A 21093-nucleotide genomic window follows, 5' to 3' on the forward strand; every position below is an offset into this window, starting at 1 on the left:
ATTTCTTCTTGTATTCTCTTATCTAATTGCAAACTGACTTTGTTTTATGCAGGAGTACTGAATTCGTGGACGAATTCTCTCCAACTTGGGGAGTACAATGAGAATCAGAAAGATGTTATCAATAGAAGAAAAGGACAAGGGCCAAAGCATTTAAAGTTCTTCTTATTAGTCTTTGCAAAAGATGAGGCCCAAGCCCAAAGCCCAAGCCCAAGAAGGCCCAAGCCCAAGAAGCCCAAGTCCAAACCATGAGGGGCAAGGCCAAGCATTAAATAAAAGAGCATCATTTGAATGACTCTTGTAGGAGGTGTGGATATTAAATAAATAGGTGTGAATGTATTAGAGAGAGTCACATTGTCCATGTGACTTAGTAGGGGGGTGTAGGTGTAGTTTTTTAGGAGGTGTCATAGTAGAAAAAGGTCACACCTCCCATGTGACTTGTTTTTGGTGGGAATTTCAAATGAGTTTTATTTGAAATTTCCCACCTATTTTTTAGCACCTCTAGGCTGTAAATAAGGTGCTTTCCTTTGTAATTTTCAGATTGGAATTTTGAAGTAGAGAGACTATACTCAAATTTAGAGAGAAATTGTGAGTTTTGAGTCTTCTTCTTCCTTTGCCTTATCTTGTGTGCAATGGTGAGCTTCAAGTGGCGGCACTCCTTCACTTATCTTGGATCAAGGCTCCAAGTGGCGTGAATTGTTCTTCCAAGTCTCAAATTCAGCAAGTTCCATTCTATAAGTGCTCCTTCTTCCTTTTCTTCAATTTTCATTCGGTAGTTCTTAATTTCTAGTGTTTACTTTCATTTCTACCGTTTGAATTTCTGTTTTCCAGCTTTGCTTCTAGTTTCTGTTCGATGCAGTAGTTTATTATTTCAATTCTGTCCAGCTTTCAATTCTTGTTCTTCATTCCTTGTTGTTTGATTCCATTTGACAATATATGGACTTCCATATGAGCTTTGGTTGGTGCAAAGTCTTGGTGAGTTCTTGAATTAGAACATTGATCCAATTCTAAGTAAAGTGCCATCTATGACCAACTCAAGTTGCTCCTAAGAATGTCAAAGAATCATGTATTCTTGTAGTTACATTCACATCATATTGTATATTAGTTAGAGTGAGTTTAAGGTTGCCTTTTGCTTCATGACCTACCTTATATGCCTAATCAAGGTGGTAAGATCAAGCACAAGAAGTGATTCAATGTTTTCCTAAAAACTACTTTAAGTTTTCTTAAAATCAGGTAACTGAACAAAAATAAATCTATTGATTTGGAAAACAATAGATTTATTTCTGAACTGCTGAAATGTTTTCAAAATTTTGTTAGGGCACAAAACAGTTTGTTGCAAACCGTTTTTTCTGTTAAGATGAGTTGGAAGTATTTTCAGAAAAACAATCTATTTAGTTTTGGTTTAACTTGTTGTTTTTATAACAACTTTTTAACTATTTTTTGAAAAGTTGTTAGAAATTGTTTTCTATATAAAGAGAGGTTATTCTCACATGAAAGGTTGTTGTGCAATCACGTTTTAAACAAAAATCAAACGTTTTCAGTGAGTGAGAAGGATTTGAAAGAGTTTTTGAAAGGTTTTCAAAAAGAACTTCAAGAGTGCTTGTTCTTTGGGTGCCTTGATCTTGGTGAAGGTGTTGGTGCTGTTGTGCTGCAATTTGAGCTACTGTTTTTCAGTTTCTTGCATCTTCTTTCAGGTGTTATCCTTCCTTAATTCATTCTTGTGTAAAGGTGTTTGTGTAAGTCACTTCTTGATATGGTTTCTTGAAGTGCAAGTAGTGCTAAAATAGGGTTTTTCAGCTTTGGTTGCCTTGTTCTTGTAAGGTTCAAGAACTGCAAGGTGTTGTGATTGGTTTAAACTATGTTTAGTGAATATCACCTTGGTGTGATGTGAAACTAGATGTAGCTCTTTATGAGTGAACTAGTATAAACTGTGATTGCATCATCCTTCTCGATCCTTGCACTTTTTACTGCTTAATTGGATAATCTGTAAGGAAATAAATCTGTTCTTTTCAAATTGAATATGTTATTTCTAGGCTTGCTCATACTGTTCTTTCTTGTTCTGAAAAATCTTTTAATCACAATTATTTTTTCTAAATCTAAGTGTTGACTGCTTTAAGAACAAACAATTTATTTACAATATTTTTGTTAAAGATTCACTTTCTTTAAAGAATTGTATTAAAAGAACTTGTATTGTTCTCTTTGTATAAATCTTGTTCTTATAGCTCCTGTAAAAATAACTTATCTGGTTCTAGAAAATTTCTTTATTTGATCTCAATGCTAATCTGAATTAGTTCTGGTTTTGATAAAGTGTGCTGAACAATAAATCTGTTCTTTTCAATATCAATTTGTTCTTTATCTTCAAAATTACTGTAAACCAGTTTGTGTTTGTGAAAATTTTATAACTTCAATTCACCCCCGCCTCTCCCCCCCTCATGAACTTAAACACTAATAGACCCAACAAATTCAACCTTTAGGCTGGCGACATAGCAATCTCGTGCGACCTTCTGGTCTATATGTACTATAAGTATGTCACCGGATGCGGATGGAAACTTCATTGCAAGGTGTGGAGTTGATACTATTGTTCAGAGTAGGGTTAGAGACGACAATTCAAGTAAAATGTTGTATGAAGTGTTGGCATCGACTATCATATATCATATCTTGATAGTTTAGCGAAGATGTTTGTCTTCACCGAATGTGGTATATAAGTCAATATACCATTGAGTGTCCACTAATTCTCTAGAAAAACCAACTATCTGGTCGTCATATGGTTGGATTTCAGATTCTCGAATCCTAATCTTCTTGAAAGTTTTCCAGCAAAGAATGTCGACCAACCTCCCTTGATCTACCAACGTTTTCATGATGGCGAAGTTATCTACTTCTACAATGATGACCATAAGGTCATCATCTTGTATTGGGTTTGTTGCTTTGAAATAATCATCTGTGAAGAGTATTGGTGGTATCCTCGGTTGGGCAATGGCCAAGGTCAAATTCACCGACTGAATAGTCCGAAGGTGTTTCTTCTGAGCAGAGCTCGAACATCCTCTTCATGCAAATCCACCAACGATTGTATTCATCACCTCTCTCCTACTTCTGCATTAAGGCTCAGTCCTTCTTGGGGTTTAACTCTTTTGTTGTTGTTTCTCTGGCCGTCGGTCGTTGTCATGATGACGTCGAGGATAATGTTCCCTTCATTCGTCCATTCTAGCATAATTTTCCCTCTCAGGGGATCTATGGGAACTTCTATTAGCAATTTGGACAAACTTGTGTAGGTGTCCGACCTGAATAAGCTTTTCTATCTTTTCTTTCAATGCTTATCATTTTTCGATCGTGTGGTTGAATTTGTGATGATATCGTCATTATCTTGATGTATTAACATCCTTTGGACTATGTAGTTTTCGTGACGCTGGATGAGGTCGTTATTTAGTGCCTCCCTAACAACATTCAAAAGGGTATAACTATGAAACTAAGGACCTCAGTTTTCTTTGTACTTATCGGTTCTTCCAATCGCATTTTGGTCGCCTCGATCTTTCTCTTTTCCTTTGTCTCCACCATTATCTACTTGGACTTGATTGCGATAATCACGCAATTCCTCGAGTTGCATGACTTTGTTGCTCGCTGCCTCAATTCGTCTAAGTTAGCCACTGGTTTTTTACATAGACTACCGACGAACGGGCCTAGCCGGAATGTTGTCATTAAGTGATGCATGGCTACCCCTTGGCTGAGATTCCAAATATTTAAGGATAATTTACTGAATATCTGCATGAAGGTTCGAAGCGACTCACCTCTCTATTGTCGTATGTTGACAAGTACAATAGATGTGAGATGATGCGGTCGACTTGTTGCAAACTGGGTGTCAAACTTGGATTAAAGTGTTCTACAACAATCCACTGAGTCAGAGGCAAGCCTTGTGAACCAAATGAGTGCCCCTCCCTTTAGTGAGGTTGGGAATACTCGACACAACACCAAGTTACCTGATGTATAGAGATTCATCTGCATTTTGTAAACGTCGATATGCTCGTCCGAACCCGTGATATTGTCGTACCGATCGATGTTCAACCTTTTCCAGTTATGACGAAGTTGTGCTTCCATGATTTCATCGATAAAGGGGTGTCCCTTTGGTTTGTCCTTCAGAATGTGAGTATGCTCTGAATGTTGCGTGGAAAACTGGTAAATCTAAGTTTGGACGATAATCGTCCTCTCTTAGTTTTATGTGTGTTCGGATCTTTGTGGGGAGGGTTGTCTCTCAACTTCTATACCTAACCCTTGAGGCCTTGGTCCGGGTGGTGGTCTTCTTACTTTTGGATTTGGCCTTTGATGTTTGCGCTCTGTTCCAGGTATAACTCTGGCTAGTTGCCACTTCATTTAGTCATTCTCTTCTCGGAGTAGTACGTCCTCCTCGTTCTTCTAGTGGAGGGCTTATATCTCCTCCCTGTTCTTCTAACGTATTTTTGCTACCTCTCTTTGCAATGTGTGGAGCATATGTGCTTGTTCGGGTTCCATCATTTTTTCATTCGTCATTTGTCTTGTTGCAACCATTAATGCTCTCTTGAATCTATCTTAACTCCACGGTGGACGCCAATTGTACTTGTATAGACTGATAGTGCCTAGATAGTACCTAATACCAGTTGGAATAATTATCTTTGATCCCTCGATCGCTTCTCCTTTCTCTTCTAGTTCTCACTCCTTGGTGCTTGATTGCTCGCCCTTCCTCTTCTCGTACTCACTTTCTGGTATTCATTTAAGAGTTAACTTGCAAAAGGTTCTCCGACAATCACGTAAGTGCTCTGTATAACAGTGAATGATGCATTGATTAAAAGGGTACCTTACTCTTTTGTAGCAATGCTTATTTATAATGTTTAGAAGTGAAGTATCTCACTTATGGACCATTTTTTGGCACGTATCTTTAATAAAACAGTATTAACGAATTTATTTTGTAGTTACCAGATTTCAAGGGGTGTTACCTAAATTTGTAGGATGTTACCCAATTTATTATATATTCTTTATTTGCTATTTAATGTAACTAGTTCACTCGATTGGTCGGTCACCAATGCCAAGTGACATGATTTACTCAGTTCCGACTGATAGGCTTCTAATTTTTACATTCTAATTTTTACATACGCTTCTAATTTTGTAAAATCGTATTTTGAATTGGCAATTTCTTTCCATTAAATCATATTCTTGGTATACGATTTATCTAATTCTGAAATTTAAAAAAAAATTCGCCCAGTTTGCAGAATTTCTATTTTAAATTGCAGTAGTTTTCTTTTATTATTCTTTGCTTATCACATGTGGAACCCACGGTTTTATCTTAGAAATTTGAAACTTCCCATGCAATTGAAGGATGAGTTACGTAAAGAGGAAGAGAAAAAAAAAAAGTGGGTCCATGTGCGGCGTCTCGGTTTGCCTTTCTTGCACCATGTGGATTGTAAATGTTGGGCTTTGGTTGAAAGGCCCACTGTTTTTGTTTTGCTTTTGTTATCTCCACCACAATATTTTTTCTTAAATAAATGTTGAATATATGCATGATGGTATGAGTATATTCAACAAAAACATTGCGTTTGGGTATCTGTACAATCATATGCATCATCTTTACTCAATATTTTTTTTATAAGAAAAACATAAAATCAAAAATTTAAAATTTAAAAAATATCAACTCAAATAGATTTTAACCTTTAGAATTACATGATTCTTAGATTTTTGTTAATAGAAAACGTAGAAACAATGTCTGTCCATTTTGGTTCCCTTTTTTAAAAAAAATTCTTCACATTTTCTCAAAAGCCTAGCTCATAATAACACAAACCTTTTCAAATAGTTTAATCTTTAGAACTACACAAATTATGATTTTTTGTTATGAACAAAAATACGTAGAATCAAGGTTTATCCTTCTCAAAAAAAAAATTCAAAAATACCTTCTTTATTTTTTTTTTCTATTTTTGGGGAAAATAAACTTTTTGAAAAATCAAACTCATTTTGCATATTTAATTAAGGGTATCGTCTTTGGACATGCGTTGTAGGAGTACTAATACCTTCTCTACATGTAACCGACTCCCCAACCCTAACTATGATTCGTAGACCATATTTTTTTAATTTTTATGTAGTTTTCTACAATAAACTATGATGGCAAATCTATTCTCTGTTTTTCATTTATAAAATTTATGATTTTTGGTTTGTTGTTCGCTTCATGACCCCGATTGCGACACAAATGTCTACGTGTGAGATATTCAATCTTTTACCTCTTAAATTAAGAAAAAAAACATTGTTTTGAATTAAGAAAACTAAATAGAAATTTCAATTAAATAATAGAATTAATTTGTCAACAAGCATTCAAAAATCATTCCAATACCAAATATTAGAATTGGAAAAGACTACATGGTCTAGCATAATATGTTACAGAGAATTGAATAACAAAACCAAAATGCACAAAATCTCATAATTCAATGTGAAAATCACAAGAGAATCAACATAAAAAGGTTTAGCCTTCCACATGGAAGACAAGAAGAAAATTACAAAGAAGAAAAGAGTACAAAATAAAAAATAGAAAAATTACTACAAATCCAACCAAAACTGTTGGAGAATAGGCAATAGTCTTTTTAGGTTTGAATCAAGCTCCATTTATAGGTTTCCTTAGGTCATGAATCTGTTTTAGAGGTGTGATCATGGACTTGAACAGTGGACTAATCCAGTCCAAAGAAGTAGAATTTGCCAAAGATAGTCCAGTAGGTCTTGAATAGCTATACGGTATAATGATCCATTGTATTATCTTTTTAGTCTTTAAAGCATTTTATTCCTTTATTGCAACTTTCCAAAGTCACTAGAATTACAAAAAACAATCACCTATAACTCAAAATATCATCAAAACAAGATAAGTAGATCAATGCACATACAATATAAATTTAATCAATAATTGTCGTTAAGGTCCAATTAAACCTAATAATGTAAATTCTAATTAAGATAGTAGATTTATTCTCAATTACTATCAAGAAAGCTAAGATTCAATATTCTAAATGTGAGTAAAAAATTAGTCATAAGTTGGTTGATCACATAACTTGAAAACTCTCATTTAATAATATCATAAAACATTTCAATATTCATAAGCTATTAAAAATTTATGATCATCTAATGGTATCGAAACTTTTATATGCCTTTATTATCTAAATCATCCACATTCTAAGGTATCAAATTTCCCCCAAAAAAACACAATGGTTATAGAAGGAAGTTCAATCTGATTAACTACAAATCTACCTAAATATGGGGAAATATTTGGATGTTTTGTTTATGATAAATTGTAAAAAGGTGGAATAGAGGTAAACATACAATGAGAACTATCAATATATTTTATACATTCTAGAGATATTAAAATTAAGTTCTCTATGAACCAACATTCTATAGAAGATCTCCCAAAATCTTACTGAACAACTCTTACTAAGCAGATGGTGAGTGGTTTGGATTAACCAAATCCTTTTTATTCTCGATAAGCAAACTGAGTCAACTATAGTATAATTGAGGATTGTCGTATCCACAGGGAATTAATGTTTATCACAATAGATATATCTCTTAAGATAAAGTGATGCGAAAACAATGGTTGATTCATATATTTTGTAAATAACTATTATAATAATACTACTGTAATATTTAAATAGAGAAAACAATGAAGTAAAGGAATAATAATATAGTACAAATGTTGAGATTGAAAGAGCTTTGTTAATCCTTCTTATTATTGTTATTTACAAATGCTATGTTTATTCAAACTCCTTGTTCCTTATGTCCAAACCAAGTCGATTCCTCGCGCGAGGTTATCTAGAACCATAAACTATCCCAATCAACTTTTGCATTGTTATAGCTTATTTTGGCATTAAGATGAAAAATTCACCATAGTCTCAACTTTGCGCTCTATGGCTAATGAGTCCTGTGGCTGGTTCAATAGGGTTCAGATACATGAAATTGACTTCCGGCCTCATTCATGCTCCATGGGAAATCAATGGTTGTTCCTCAACATTGAGCATTAAGCACACTACCAAGCCTAAGTAATTTGAATCTCAACTAAAAAAAACATTCATAAACAACAGTAACTTAAGGAATATCAAATTATTATTCAATCCCTAGACGGCACTACAAGAAAATCACGAAATAGAAACCAAATTTAGAGACAAAAAATAATTAGTTGTTATAGTGACTAAATTAGAGACCGTTTTAGAGACTAAAAACTTTTTTGGTTTCTAAATTAGTTTCTATTATGTTAAATGGTTTCTAAATTGGTATCTAATTAGCTACCAAGGTTTTTGTTACCAAATTTACAATCTAAATAATTGGTAGTTAAAACCTTGGTAGCTAATTAGATACCAATTTATAAACTATTTCACAATAATAGAAACTAATTTAGAAACCAAATTTTTTTTTAGTCTCTAAAATGGTCTCTAATTTAGTCACTATACCAACTAATTATATTTTATATCTAAAATTGGTTTCTATTTCATGATTTTATTGTAGTGGGGTAGTTTTAGCAACTCACAATAAGATCTTACAATGAATACTCACAATGAGAAGCTACAGCACAATAAACATGGATCCTTTAAATGTTGTTAGCCAACTTCTTGATCCTTTCCTCCAGAGTCTTGTCTAGGCTTCAACCTTAAGTCTTTCTTATGATTTCTCTCTTATGTCTCTCAATGCCTCTCTTACTCTTAGTGGTTTTGCCTCTCGATGGTTTTAAAATGTTGCCCTGAGGTCCCTATTTATAGTATTTTAGAATGGAGCTCCAAGGGAATCCTGAGATTTGGTATTCTCTTAGCGCAAGAGAATCCACTCAACATATTGGTTTTCTTCATGTTGGAGCAATCTTTGGGCTTCAAGCCTATTTCTTATGCTTTTTTAGATTCTCAAACTCAGAATTTGATAAAGATTAGCTCTAATCTAAGCCCAATGCTTTGCTTTTCTTGGCCATGAAGTAAATTTGGCTTGGCTTTGGCTTCAAGCAAAATCTATCTCCTTCTATTTTTGGTGCATGAGGGTTTCAAGCCTTTCTTAAGAGAAATTAGGCTTTCTTCATGGTGAAGGACTTTTTGTGCTCAACCCTTTTGGATTCTCTCAGCCATTTGAGATCTAGAATTCTTCATTTGATTTTACCTCAATTCGCTTAATGCATTGTAGAAGAGCTCATCGTTTTGAGTGTTTTCTTGAAACTTGTTTTTTTGCACTAAATCCACCAGTCTTTCTTCATGCATTGAGCGAATTGACTCTTTTTGCTCTTTCCCAATTTTGTTGTTTTTCTGCCCTTTTCACAAGAATTCTCCATATTTCATCTTTTCTTCTTCTCCCTTGAGTGTAATTGCTTTTGGAGGGAATTATTATGCTTTCCAGTTCATTTTATAGATTTACTAGACAAAATGCATGTTAATTGACCTATGATTTCTACTCTATTTTAGCCCCTATCAATAGGTTCTGCTTCTACTCGTACAACAGGTGCATATACAAGAAAAACATGGAAAAGAGTGAGGTCTTTATAAGCCTTGAATATCAATCTTAATAACTTTAACAAATAAAACAAACAATGAGGCTTATGACTTCACCTATAACCGTAATAATGGAGCCTATGACTTGTCTTGACAACTATAAGACTTAATCTCACTTTATGATATGATTCCAATAACATGAAAGAGATATAATATGGACATGTTATGGATTCAACAAGAGTTGGAATATGATTAGGCACTTTTCTAGAATTGGATCAATGTTCTTAACATTCAAGAACTCACCAAATCACAAGCAACCAAGCCAAACTCATATAGAAACCCATTTTATGACAAATGAACCGATTAAAACAACCTAGGAATTAAATGAACTGAACAAAAACAAGATAAGATGCAAATGAACCAATTAAAACAAGATAGAAAGCAAATGAATCGATTAAAAGCAAGCTAGAACACAAATGAACTGATTAAAATGACTAGAAATATCTAAGACATGTTTTAGAGTTTGTTTGGGAATGAAAATGGATGAATAAGATAGAAGGAAGAAGAGAACTTATGTGGTTGGAGTCCTTGGAGAGAGGAGCACGCCACTTAAAGGATGCAAACCTTCAAGATGAGTGTAGTTGTCGCCACTTGAGGTTCCAAGAGTCACTACAAAAAAGCTTGTAAGTTGTGGCGGTTTTAATATGGCGGTTATTAAAAACCGCCACAATTATCCGTATAATACGACATTTTAATAACTGTCACAATTATCCTTCAAAATATGTCATTTAGAAACGCCACAAATTTCCTTTTATTCCCTCCATCATATTTACTTTATTTCCCTCTCATAAAATTTCATTTCCCACACTTACTCAAAATTTTAATTTTCCAAAATCCTATTCTCTCGTTCCATCCTCCAAAAGTTTCCAACCCCCTCTTCTTCTCCTAGCTCTGTTAAACCTCGCCCCTCTCGTAAGTACAAACCCTCCAAAGAGAATGACCTTCCCTCCTCCGATCCCAATCTCGTCGTCCCTTCCCCCGCTAAGTTCAAGAGCCCCTTGCCCTCGAGACCACCCTCTTCCAACACTCTGAAGCGCAAGCTCGCCACCGCCGCCGATGCCCTAACCGAAAATTCACTTCATGCGCCCTCCGATTTCGTTAAGGTTGGTTTCTCCTGTTTTCAATTTATCAGTTTCCAAAGCCTTCTATCTAACTCTGATTTCTCTCTTCTTGCCTTTGTCGCAGGTTATTGTGAGGATGAGGCCGCTCTTCCTCGACAAGGATGAAGGAGATCCCATTGTTCATAAGGTTTCCAATGATTTATTGTCCATCAATGGCCACAAATTCACCTTCGATTTCGTTGCTTACCAGCGGCGTGTGGACTGCGTGTTACGTGAGATACCATTGGAGCCATACAACGTTGTTTCTTCAGTAGGTGAGTTTCTTGAGAGAAAGATGAAAAGAAGGGAGATGGTTATGCACATTGCCACGCACACCAGGTGTTTGGTCTTGTTTGTGGTTGCGGTTGTGCTGCACGCATGTACCAAAGTGCTTGCTGCAGTTTATGGACCCAAAGCTGGAACCAAGAAGAATGAAAATCCTGAAAAAGCATTCGTTGAAATTATTTGGAAGCCGAAGACTGGACAAATTGGTTGGAACAATGCTAAACTCTGCTCTTTCTTTTCATTTTAAAATAAAAAAAATAATATATGTTTTCCATGGTTTAGGAAAAGTGGAGGAGTATGAGATGATATTGAAGAAGACTTTGGAAAGCATTTGCATTCGACCGATATATCCCAACACCACAACTACAGTTTTGTTCAGGCAAGTTTTGTTACATGTTTTGGATTCAAATAACTATGTTTTTTATTCTTATTTGGTAAGAACTATGTTGTTCTGCAGTTCTTTTGTGTGAATGTTCTCAGTTAAAATTGGAATTTTATTTTCTTGCCTTCTCATATTTATTGTCGTTGGTGATTTCTTTGTAAGTATATTATGACATATGTTATTTGTAGTTTACTGATAACTTAACTCTTTACTCATTGATTCTACTACAGGTTGTTCAGGATGATGATGTTGTATCCTACTTAAATGTTCAGTTTTTATATGATTGATATGGTAATTGTTTCTTTATGGTATGTTTGGGTGGAGGGGGAGGAGTTAAAATAGGGGTGACGAATTTGAATGGGTTGTTTTGTATGAGATAGAAATAGGCAGGAGAAAATTAAAAGGTGAATCTGTCTCACAAATACTTCTTCACTCTATTTTTTTTTTTTTACCTTAGTGTGTATCTCTCTCCTGGTTTCTTCTTCGTTTCTCTTCAACAAAATAATTTTTTTTTCTTTATTTCTCAACTTTTTTTTTCAATTATCGTTTTTATTTTTATTCACTTTATTTCTACACCAAACAAACCCTTAAGGTTATGATGTTGGGTACTCTTACTGCAACCTCCCTTTTAAATTGGGGCATTCTTCACTTTATAATTTGATTCACTGTGACATGTATTCCCTTAGGATTTTAGTCTGATGGTGAAAGTACAATGCAACTTGTGTTTCAATTTTAACCTTGTTAAATGGGTAATGTTGGTCTATTATTTTACTTGACCTTGTTATAGTCTCTTCAAAATTGGTGGAAAATACTATAATAGGTTTTCTAAATAATTGGTTTGTGTGTGGTCCAATGCCTTATCATTTTCTTCCCTTTTCAGACTATTTCAGATTTGTGTTGGAAGCTAGCTCAACTCCAAGATACATACATTTTACAAGGTATTTTCTCAACCCTCAACTATTTGGAAGAAATTCAATTTTATAAATATGTCATAATGTGTTGGGATATGCTGGTTAGAATTTTGTGTATATTTTCCAATTTTAGATTGGTTCTCCAAGTTTCTGTTCTTAGTCATAGCTAACTTTTAAATTGGGTTGCAGTTTCTTGTCTTCTCTTCTGATAATGTTTATAATATAAGGATAATCGGTTGTTATTTTCTCAATGATGCTTCTAGGCATGAATGATCCACAATAGAATATCAATTTGTTAAACTTTTCTTTCATATATTTGATAAAAATACTTTATATATTTTATCGTCCTAAGACAACTTGTTCTCACATGGAATTCGGTGTCCATGTTGTGTGGTTTTGGATGATCTTTCTTTGCAGGAAGAATTTCAATTGGCAATCTTCAAAAACAAGAAAAAGGATAACATTTTTGCAACTCGGGTACTATACACATCCTACTTATACTGCTTTTGCTCTCTTGATAGTAATAAGTATGCAAGCATTTGTGAATGACTATAGATTGTCCAAAAGAAATTTTCATTGTAATCTTTGGATCAACAATTTGCAATAAAAGTAGGGTATTGAAGAAATTTTCTATTTTGGTGAACCATTTGTTGTCCACTATAGTTGTCCACTATCCTCGTGAATGATATGATGTGTGCCCAGCAGTTTTTTTGCTTTTAAAACATTGGAACATTCTTTACGTGAGTTGTCTTGCTAAATACATTTTATTCCCTATTTGCTTAATGCAGTTATGAGATGAATGATGACATGGTTATTGATTTAAAACTTTTTCTCGGTTACACGAGTATTATCTTTTAATACATATGATGTGAAGGGATGAGTTGCTATTGAAGTATGAAATAGTTGTGAACTAGGATAAGGATAGTTAGTTCAGTGGCCATTTTCTTAAATAGCATATGAATTTAGATTGGGTTATAAAATAAAATTTACGAAGCACAAGTGCAATATTAGGAACTTTTCTCCTTGAACAGTTAAAGGTATCAACTAATATTTTGTGAATTCATTATGGTCGATTGCAATTCAAGTGTTAGTTTATCCTTTACAATATAAAATTTCTATGTTGTTATGTTTTTCATTATCTATATAATTAACATTCATTTTGGTCCTCTAAAAATATGAGGTTAGATTGGTTCTCCAAAGATTGTTGCTTTGATGATAATTAATGGCATTGGTTTTCCTTCAAAAAACAATTTGATGATAAAATGTGAAATTTTAAAACCAATTTGATCATGTTACTGATTTGATGTATTTATAAATTGAGGACCAGTGTTGTGTTGGTATCATCTTTGAAAGACCAATATTGTCATTTAAACTAAATTTACACGTATCATGCAACTTAGTCTACGGGTGATGGTGGGACTAGTCTGGTTTCTTGTCTGTCTCATAACACAAACGGTTTCTTGAATGACACATTTTATGGCATGCATTGGTTTTTTATTTAGTCTGGAAATAAGATGCACACCTCTCTTGCGACTAGTTTTATTTGAAAATTTTTTGGTTGTTGAATGCTAACCCTAGTTAGTATCTATCCTATTTTTTCGTGTGTATTGCCGCTAAGTTGACAACCCTTATGGTATCTGCAGGAGTTGATAATCACCATTTCATCGGCAGTCATACTCCATCACGAAACCAGAATATATCACCAAGCTCAAGTGGAGGTAGTAAGACAAATTAGGATTGGAAATTTACTTGTAATATATTTAGAAAGTTAAACAATTTATATTTTGACAATTTAATTTACTAGTTGTTTGGATTAGTTTAACATTATAAATTTTGTTTTCTCAATCAATGAATGAAGTCATCTTTTGATTATTATATTTATCAATTTTAATTATATTATGAAACATAAATGTGTAGTGAAATTTAATTATAATATCAAATTAATTAATATTATAAAATCAAATTATAAAATAGAATTAAATAAATTATTATAAATGTTAAAAATAAAATTAAAGTTTAATTATAATATGAAATTAAATAATATTATGAAATGAAATTATAAAATAGAATTAAATAAATTATTATAAATATTAAAAATAAAATTAAATATTTAATATTCGAATTATGACAATTATAAAGTGTATTATAAATGCCATACTATATTGTATTAAGTGGCAGTTAAAACTGCCACTATTTACGTTAGAATTGGTTTACCCAGTTTTAAAATTATGACATTTATAACTGACGCCAATTACACGTTTAAAATCGCCACTTTATACAATGCATAATATGGCGTCTGCTACAACGGTTCTCAATTGACCGCCACATTAAACTTTGTGGCGGCAAGAATTCTGGCGGTACGCGGTACCGCCACAGACGTATAATGCGGCGGTTAAAAACGCCAGTTTTTGCGAAAATAACCGCCGCTTTATACACGTTTTTTTGTAGTGAGTGCACTCAAGATAAGACTAGAATAGGAGAAGACACAAGTCTCTCAATCAGTCACCAATTTGGGAGAATCTCTTTACTCAAAATTTCAAATCTATATTTGAAGGACTCAAGCCCTCCTTTTATAAGAGAAGGACCGGTCAAGAGTTTACAAGAAGCTTACAAAGGAAGCAATCCAAGGTTGCCTTGCAACTCTTCCACTTCTAGCACCTAAAGTGGAGAATGAAGGGATACCTTTCTAGACTATTCCTAAAGCTAATATCTAAAGATGCTTTACACAAGAGGTATCTTTAGGTTTCTCTCTTAGCACCTATCTAAACACTATTCTATATTATTTACAAATTTATACAAAAGAAACTATAAAGAGAAATGTTCCGGCCGGTTGACCAGGGACGTCTTTGCGCGTGGCCTATCCCCGCGGGCTAGGGCACCTTCGTTCTGCACCGCCTGTGTGTACCTGAAAAAGAAGTGAACAAAGGGGCACCCTCGCGGCCGTTTGCACTCCGACGATCAAGTCAGCTGGCGAGAAACATCAAAGTGACACACCCCCGTATCGGAGCACCGCAAATGAATGCTCTGAAGGTGGTCTAATCACTGAGTAACTAATGCTTTTTCTCCCTAATTGCTTGTGTGTACAGTGGGTGCGCGAGCAAGCAACTAGAGTGTATCTGTGTGTGTTCTCCCAAAAAACTCCCGATCCCCGTCTCCCACGTCTAAAGCCCCCTTTAAACGTCTCTAGCATTTAAAGCGTCTTAAAGCGCATTTAAGGATAAAACGTTCAGCGCCTTTAAGACGTTCAAAACGCCTAAGGTGTTTAAAGTGCCTTTAAAGCGTTCGAAACGTAAACTTAATTACTTTGAAATAATCTTAATTACCTCATACCTGAAAAACTATCTGGAAAACATTGATGTTTCTGTTCTTCCCGCCACGTGTCCTCCTGACTTGACCGTTATTCTACGTGGAGGGCCTCACAGCACTGCAACCCAACTTAGGGATATTTCGTCGTGTGAGTCCTCATTCCTTGGAGTGCATCTGGCGCAAGGGGTAACTTTTTGGGTGCCAACTCATGCGCCCCAACCTCTAGTCACTCGCCCTGGAAGTGTATCCACCTTCCTCTCGCACCCTGCACCTGGTTTCCCCTAGGCATGACCTTCTCTTGAGTCATATCTATCCCAAGGGTCTCCCTGAAATGGCATGGATACTTCACGAGTCAGGCTACTCCCTACTGGCGCTAGTACTATGGCCTTGAAGCCACCTTACTCTTCTCTTTATCACTGTTCTGAGTTGTCGAGGTCTGAGGCCTTCCCGTGGTGTCACTCCCTCCATGGTCTTTCCTACCCATGGGTATCGGGGAGTAACACCGTCGACGCCTTGCTTGGCGACGCCCTATCTTGGCGACGCCTTGTTTTGGTGACACCTTCTCTAGGCGACGCCTTATCTTGGTGACGCCTTGTTTTGGCGATGCCTTCTCTAGGCGACGCCTGATGTAGTCAATCTGTTGACTTTGGCCTTGACTTTGACTTTGACTTTGGTCAACGCCCGGGGACGGGACGGTACAAGAGATATTAATTGAAGCCCATTCTTGAAAGCTTGTAGTCTTCTTTGGGCTTTAGGCTTGGTCCTCTCTTTATTTTAATTCTTCTTTAATTTTTTAGAAGACTAGAAGGAAGATCTTCAAATGTTTGGGTGAATAACCTCTTCCTCCATTAGTAAAATCCTCTCTTATTTGATCTCTATCATGCTCCCCGAGTTGGAGAGAATTCGACCATGAATTTTGAATCCCTGCATATAACAAAGTCAGTTTACTTTTACAATTAACAGTTGAATAAGAAAAAGGCAAACATGACTTAGAATTTGGAAGCAGTGGGAGTTCAGAAAAGGAGGTCCTATAAACAGACCAAGTTGGAAAAAATTGTTTGGGAATGATGATATTTTTTGAAAAAGTCCTCTTAAATGGTGAAAACCATTAGGAAGTATGAAAAAATCATGCCTAACATTCTTTAACCAATTTGGTGTTGAAATAGGAACCTTGGGTAATGAAAAAGGTAAAGAAGAAGAATACCTTTGAGGTTCAACTTGAGGCATAACACAAGTCAACATGATTGATTTAGTGGATAAAGTGGTGTGACTTAGTTTAGTACTTACTTCTTTTGCTTTCTCATTTTCTCTTTTAGTTTTCATTTTTATTTGGTCCTCATGAACCTCTTTGGGAGAGAGGGGTTTTAAAATAACCTTGCGCCCTTGGAAGGAAAAAGACATTGTATTGGATATGCCATCATGTAAAACATGTCTATCATATTGCCAAGGCCTTCCTAAAAGAATATGAGTTGCTTCCATGGGCACAACATCACATAAAACCTCATCTTTATACTTTCCTATTGCAAAGTTAATGAGGACTTGTTTGTTAATAACCATGATTTCACCTTCGGTCCTTAACCATTGCAATTTATAAGGCTTGGTATGAGAGATAGTGGGTAAGGATAACTTCTCCACAACTCTTGTACTAGCCACATTAGTTCAACTATCCCCATCAATAATCAAGGAACATAACTTGTTGTTGATAAGACAGCGGGTGTGAAAAATATTTTCTCTTTGGGTATCATCCAAAGATTTTGGAATTTTTCCCAACATTCACCTTATCATCAATAAGTCACCTTCACAAAGACTTTCGCTCTCAATCTCACTTGATGGCTTATAAGGTGAACAATACCTAGATGAATTGGAATCATGCTCACTAACTACTACCCCATTATGCACAAACATATTCCTTTTAGAAGGGCAATTAGAAGCTATGTGACCATATCCCAAACATTTAAAACATTTCTTACTAGATGATTTGATTGGTGATATATGAGTAGAAGTAGAAGGCTTAGACTCTTTAGGGTTGAAAGAAGAATCTTTAGAAGGAAGGTTTGAAAAAGTGTTTTTATTTTTCCAAGAATTGTTGTAGTAGCCATCATTGGGAGAGGTTTTAAAAGAATTTTTCTTTGCAAGTTGAGATTCAACCTTCATTGCAAGGTGAACCAAAGATGAATACTCTTGAAGTTCAACAATATCTTGAATATCCCTTCTTAGACCACTCACAAACCTAGCTATCATATCTTTCTCACTCTCTTTCATGTTTATTTTAAGTAAAAGCGTTTCTAACTCCTTAAAATAAGCATCCACACTTAGCATGCCTTGTTGAAACCGTTGGAGCTTCAACATTAGGTCTTTCCTAAAGGGTGGTGGCACGAATCTAAGGCGCATACACTCTATCAAATCGTTCCAAGAGACCACGAAAGGTCTCTTGTTATTACAAATGTCCATTACAATACCATGCCACCATTTAATGGCATAATCTATAATTCTAAAGAGGCTATTTTCACCTTTTGGTCCTCATCAACCTCATAGGCTTTAAAAATTTGTTCACATTTAGACTCCCACTCTAAATACAAGTTAGGATCACTATCACCACTAAAGCTAGGTACTTTTACAAAAGGAAATTGAGGCTTTGCTTCTTGGTGATGTCCTTGTTCACGGTGATGGCTCTCTCCATGGGAATGATGATGATGTCTCCTTCTATAATCCTCTCCATGGTCGTGAGCATTGGAAGAATCTTTGGAAGAATGCCGAGAAGAATGATGTTCGCCATGAATGGAATGTGAAGATCTTTCTTGCTTCAATTCAACTTTTGCTAATCTTTCTTCCAATCTTTTCGTAGCTTCATCTTTGAGAGCAAGGGCTTGTTTTGCTTCTTTTAACTCATTAAGAACATAAGCCTTATGAGTAGAATGTGGCTTTGAAGATTTAACACTTGAATATGTATCCATTAGAAAAGGAAAACAGCAAACACAAGAGCAACCAATTTTAAGAAAACAAGGTTAGCAAAAAGCACAATTATAAGAATGTGCTGAAAAGTAAAAATCACTCAAGTCACTCCAAGAAAGAATACTTCCCTCAACCAATCTGCTCTTGAGGCCTTAGTAACCTCAAATGAAATATGTCAAAGCAAAAGCACTCTATCTCAAAGCCAAAGCACCACAAAACTTAAAGAACAACAAAAGACAAACAAGAAAAGGTGTAAACAAGAAAGGCTATAGCAAAAGGAATATAAGAGATATGACAAAACACAAAGAATAGTGAATAAAAGACAAGCAAGAAAAAATAAGGTACTCAATTAAAGGATGGAACACAAAAGAAACCTAGAGAAAAGAACTAGAATAGATGAAGAAAACAAAAAACAGAACTACTGGAAAATATTTTTTGTGCAAACTATGCGTGACTTCACAGATTTATCTGGAATTGTATCAAGCGAACTGGATTATGAAATTGTAACCACAGAAAGTTCAAGATCTTATCTCAACAATGGCAGTGGAATTACACAAAAAAAGTAAGCCAATTAATTGTGATAAATTTTGCAAAATCACTGCCAAATTACCGTATTTTTTTCGCCAGAATTACACACTGCACGTATTTCATTTATCATTTTTTTTGTACTTGGAATTTTGATGTACTTCTTTTTTTCTACTTTTTTATAACACTTTGAAGAACTCAAATCCAGAATTTAAGAAGTTTCTAGTAAGCAAAGAAATTGCAATAAATCGAAACAGTCAACACGTTTTCAAGAAAATAGAGGAAACCTAATAGGAATGAAAAACAGAATTAAGAACTACAAAAGACATAATAGAAGTGATGGTTAAGAACTTGTATAGGTCTGTTACACAAGTATGAACTCAAAACTAAAAAGAAAATGCACCAAAGGATCAAGAAACAAACACATAAAACTGTACTCAACGCAAAATCAAGAAACAAAAATTATCAACAAAAGGACTAAATAGAATTAATAACATTTTTGGAGAAACATGACTTTGACAAAACTTATAAGGATTCAAAAATCAAAATGACACAAACACAATGTAATAAGAACAAGAAAACAGTAAGAAATACCCAAAAATAAACCTAAAACAGAAAGGTAACAACAAGAATGTAAAGTTCTTGAATTAAAAGTGCCAAAACAACTCAAACACAAACAAGAACAAACCTAAGACTCATGATACCACATCATATGATTCCAATATTGTGAAAGAGATATAATATGGACATGTTATGGATTCAACAAGAGTTGGAATATGATTAGGCACTTTTCTAGAATTGGATCAATGTTCTTAGCATTCAAGAACTCACCAAATCACAAGCAACCAAGCCAAACTCATATAGAAACCCATTTTATGACAAATGAACCGATTAAAACAAGCGAAAAGGAAATGAACCGATTAAAACAACCTAGGAATCAAATGAGCCAAACAAAAACAAGATAAGATGCAAATGAACTGATTAAATCAAGATAGAAAGCAAATGAACCGATTAAAAGCAAGCTAGAACACAAATGAACCCATTAAAATGACTAGAAATATCTAAGACATGTTTTAGAGTTTCTTTGGGAATGGAAATGGATGAATAAGATGGAAAGAAGAAAGGAACATATGTGGTTGGAGTCCTTGGAGAGGAGCACACCACTTGAAGGATGCAAAGCTTCAAGATGAGTGTAGTTGCCGCCACTTGAGGTTCCAAGAGTGCACTCAAGATAAGACTAGAATAGGAGAAGACACAAGTCTCTCAATCACTCACCAATTTGGAAGAATCTCTTTACTCAAAATATCAAATCTGTATTTGAAGGACTCAAGCCCTCCTTTTATAGGAGAAGGACCAGTCAAGAGTTTACAAGAAGCTTACAAAGGAAGCTATCCAAGGTTGCCTTGCAACTCTTCCACTTCTAGCGCGTAAAGTGGAGAATGAAGGGATACCTTTCTAGACTATTCCTAAAGCTAATATCTAAAGATGCTTTACACAAGAGGTATCTTTAGGTTTCCCTCTTAGCACCTACCTAAACACTGTTCTATATTATTTACAAATTTATACAAAAGAAACTATAAAGAGAGATATTAATTGAAGCCCATTCTTGAAAGCTTGTAGTCTTCTTTTGGTATTAGGCTTGGTCCTCTCTTTATTTTAATTCTTCTTTAATTTTTGAGAAGACTAGAAGGAAGAACTTCAAATGTTTGGGTGAATGACCTCTTCCTCCATTAGTAAAATCCTCTCTTATTTGATCTCTATCACTTTATAACACATATGTATCCATATTCCACTTCTGATGATCCACTCTGAACATCAAAAGTTACTTGGTAAGTGGTTAGGTAGTTGAATATTTCTCATAAAAAACCTTGGAACAACCATCATTATTTTTTCTCGAGAATTCTAGCCATCTTATAATAAAAAGAGATATATACTGACTACCTAACATTGGTGATGTTGAGCAGGTATCCAGACAATTCCAAGTTTAGCATATGAATACCTAGCCCAAGGCGTTATTCTGAGCTATACTGATATTCACCTACTTTGTAACTTCCTCAAACCCAACCTGGTTCCTACATTGCATCCCACAATGTACCAAACTGTGACTTCCCTGATAGAAAGACTCT

At 34.9% G+C, this 21093-nt stretch overlaps 1 long non-coding RNA gene across 1 annotated transcript; it reads left to right on the top strand.

Moving 5' to 3' along the window:
- Positions 1-10761: 10761 nt before the first annotated feature.
- On the top strand, positions 10762-14056 carry LOC137824087 (uncharacterized). The gene is made up of 4 exons (XR_011083211.1): positions 10762-11097; positions 11174-12211; positions 12602-12661; positions 13828-14056. It is a non-coding gene; the product is annotated as an uncharacterized lncRNA (long non-coding RNA).
- Positions 14057-21093: the final 7037 nt, after the last annotated feature.

This window comes from Phaseolus vulgaris, chromosome 11 (assembly GCF_000499845.2).
Source record: "Phaseolus vulgaris cultivar G19833 chromosome 11, P. vulgaris v2.0, whole genome shotgun sequence".
Classification (NCBI taxonomy): domain Eukaryota; kingdom Viridiplantae; phylum Streptophyta; class Magnoliopsida; order Fabales; family Fabaceae; genus Phaseolus; species Phaseolus vulgaris.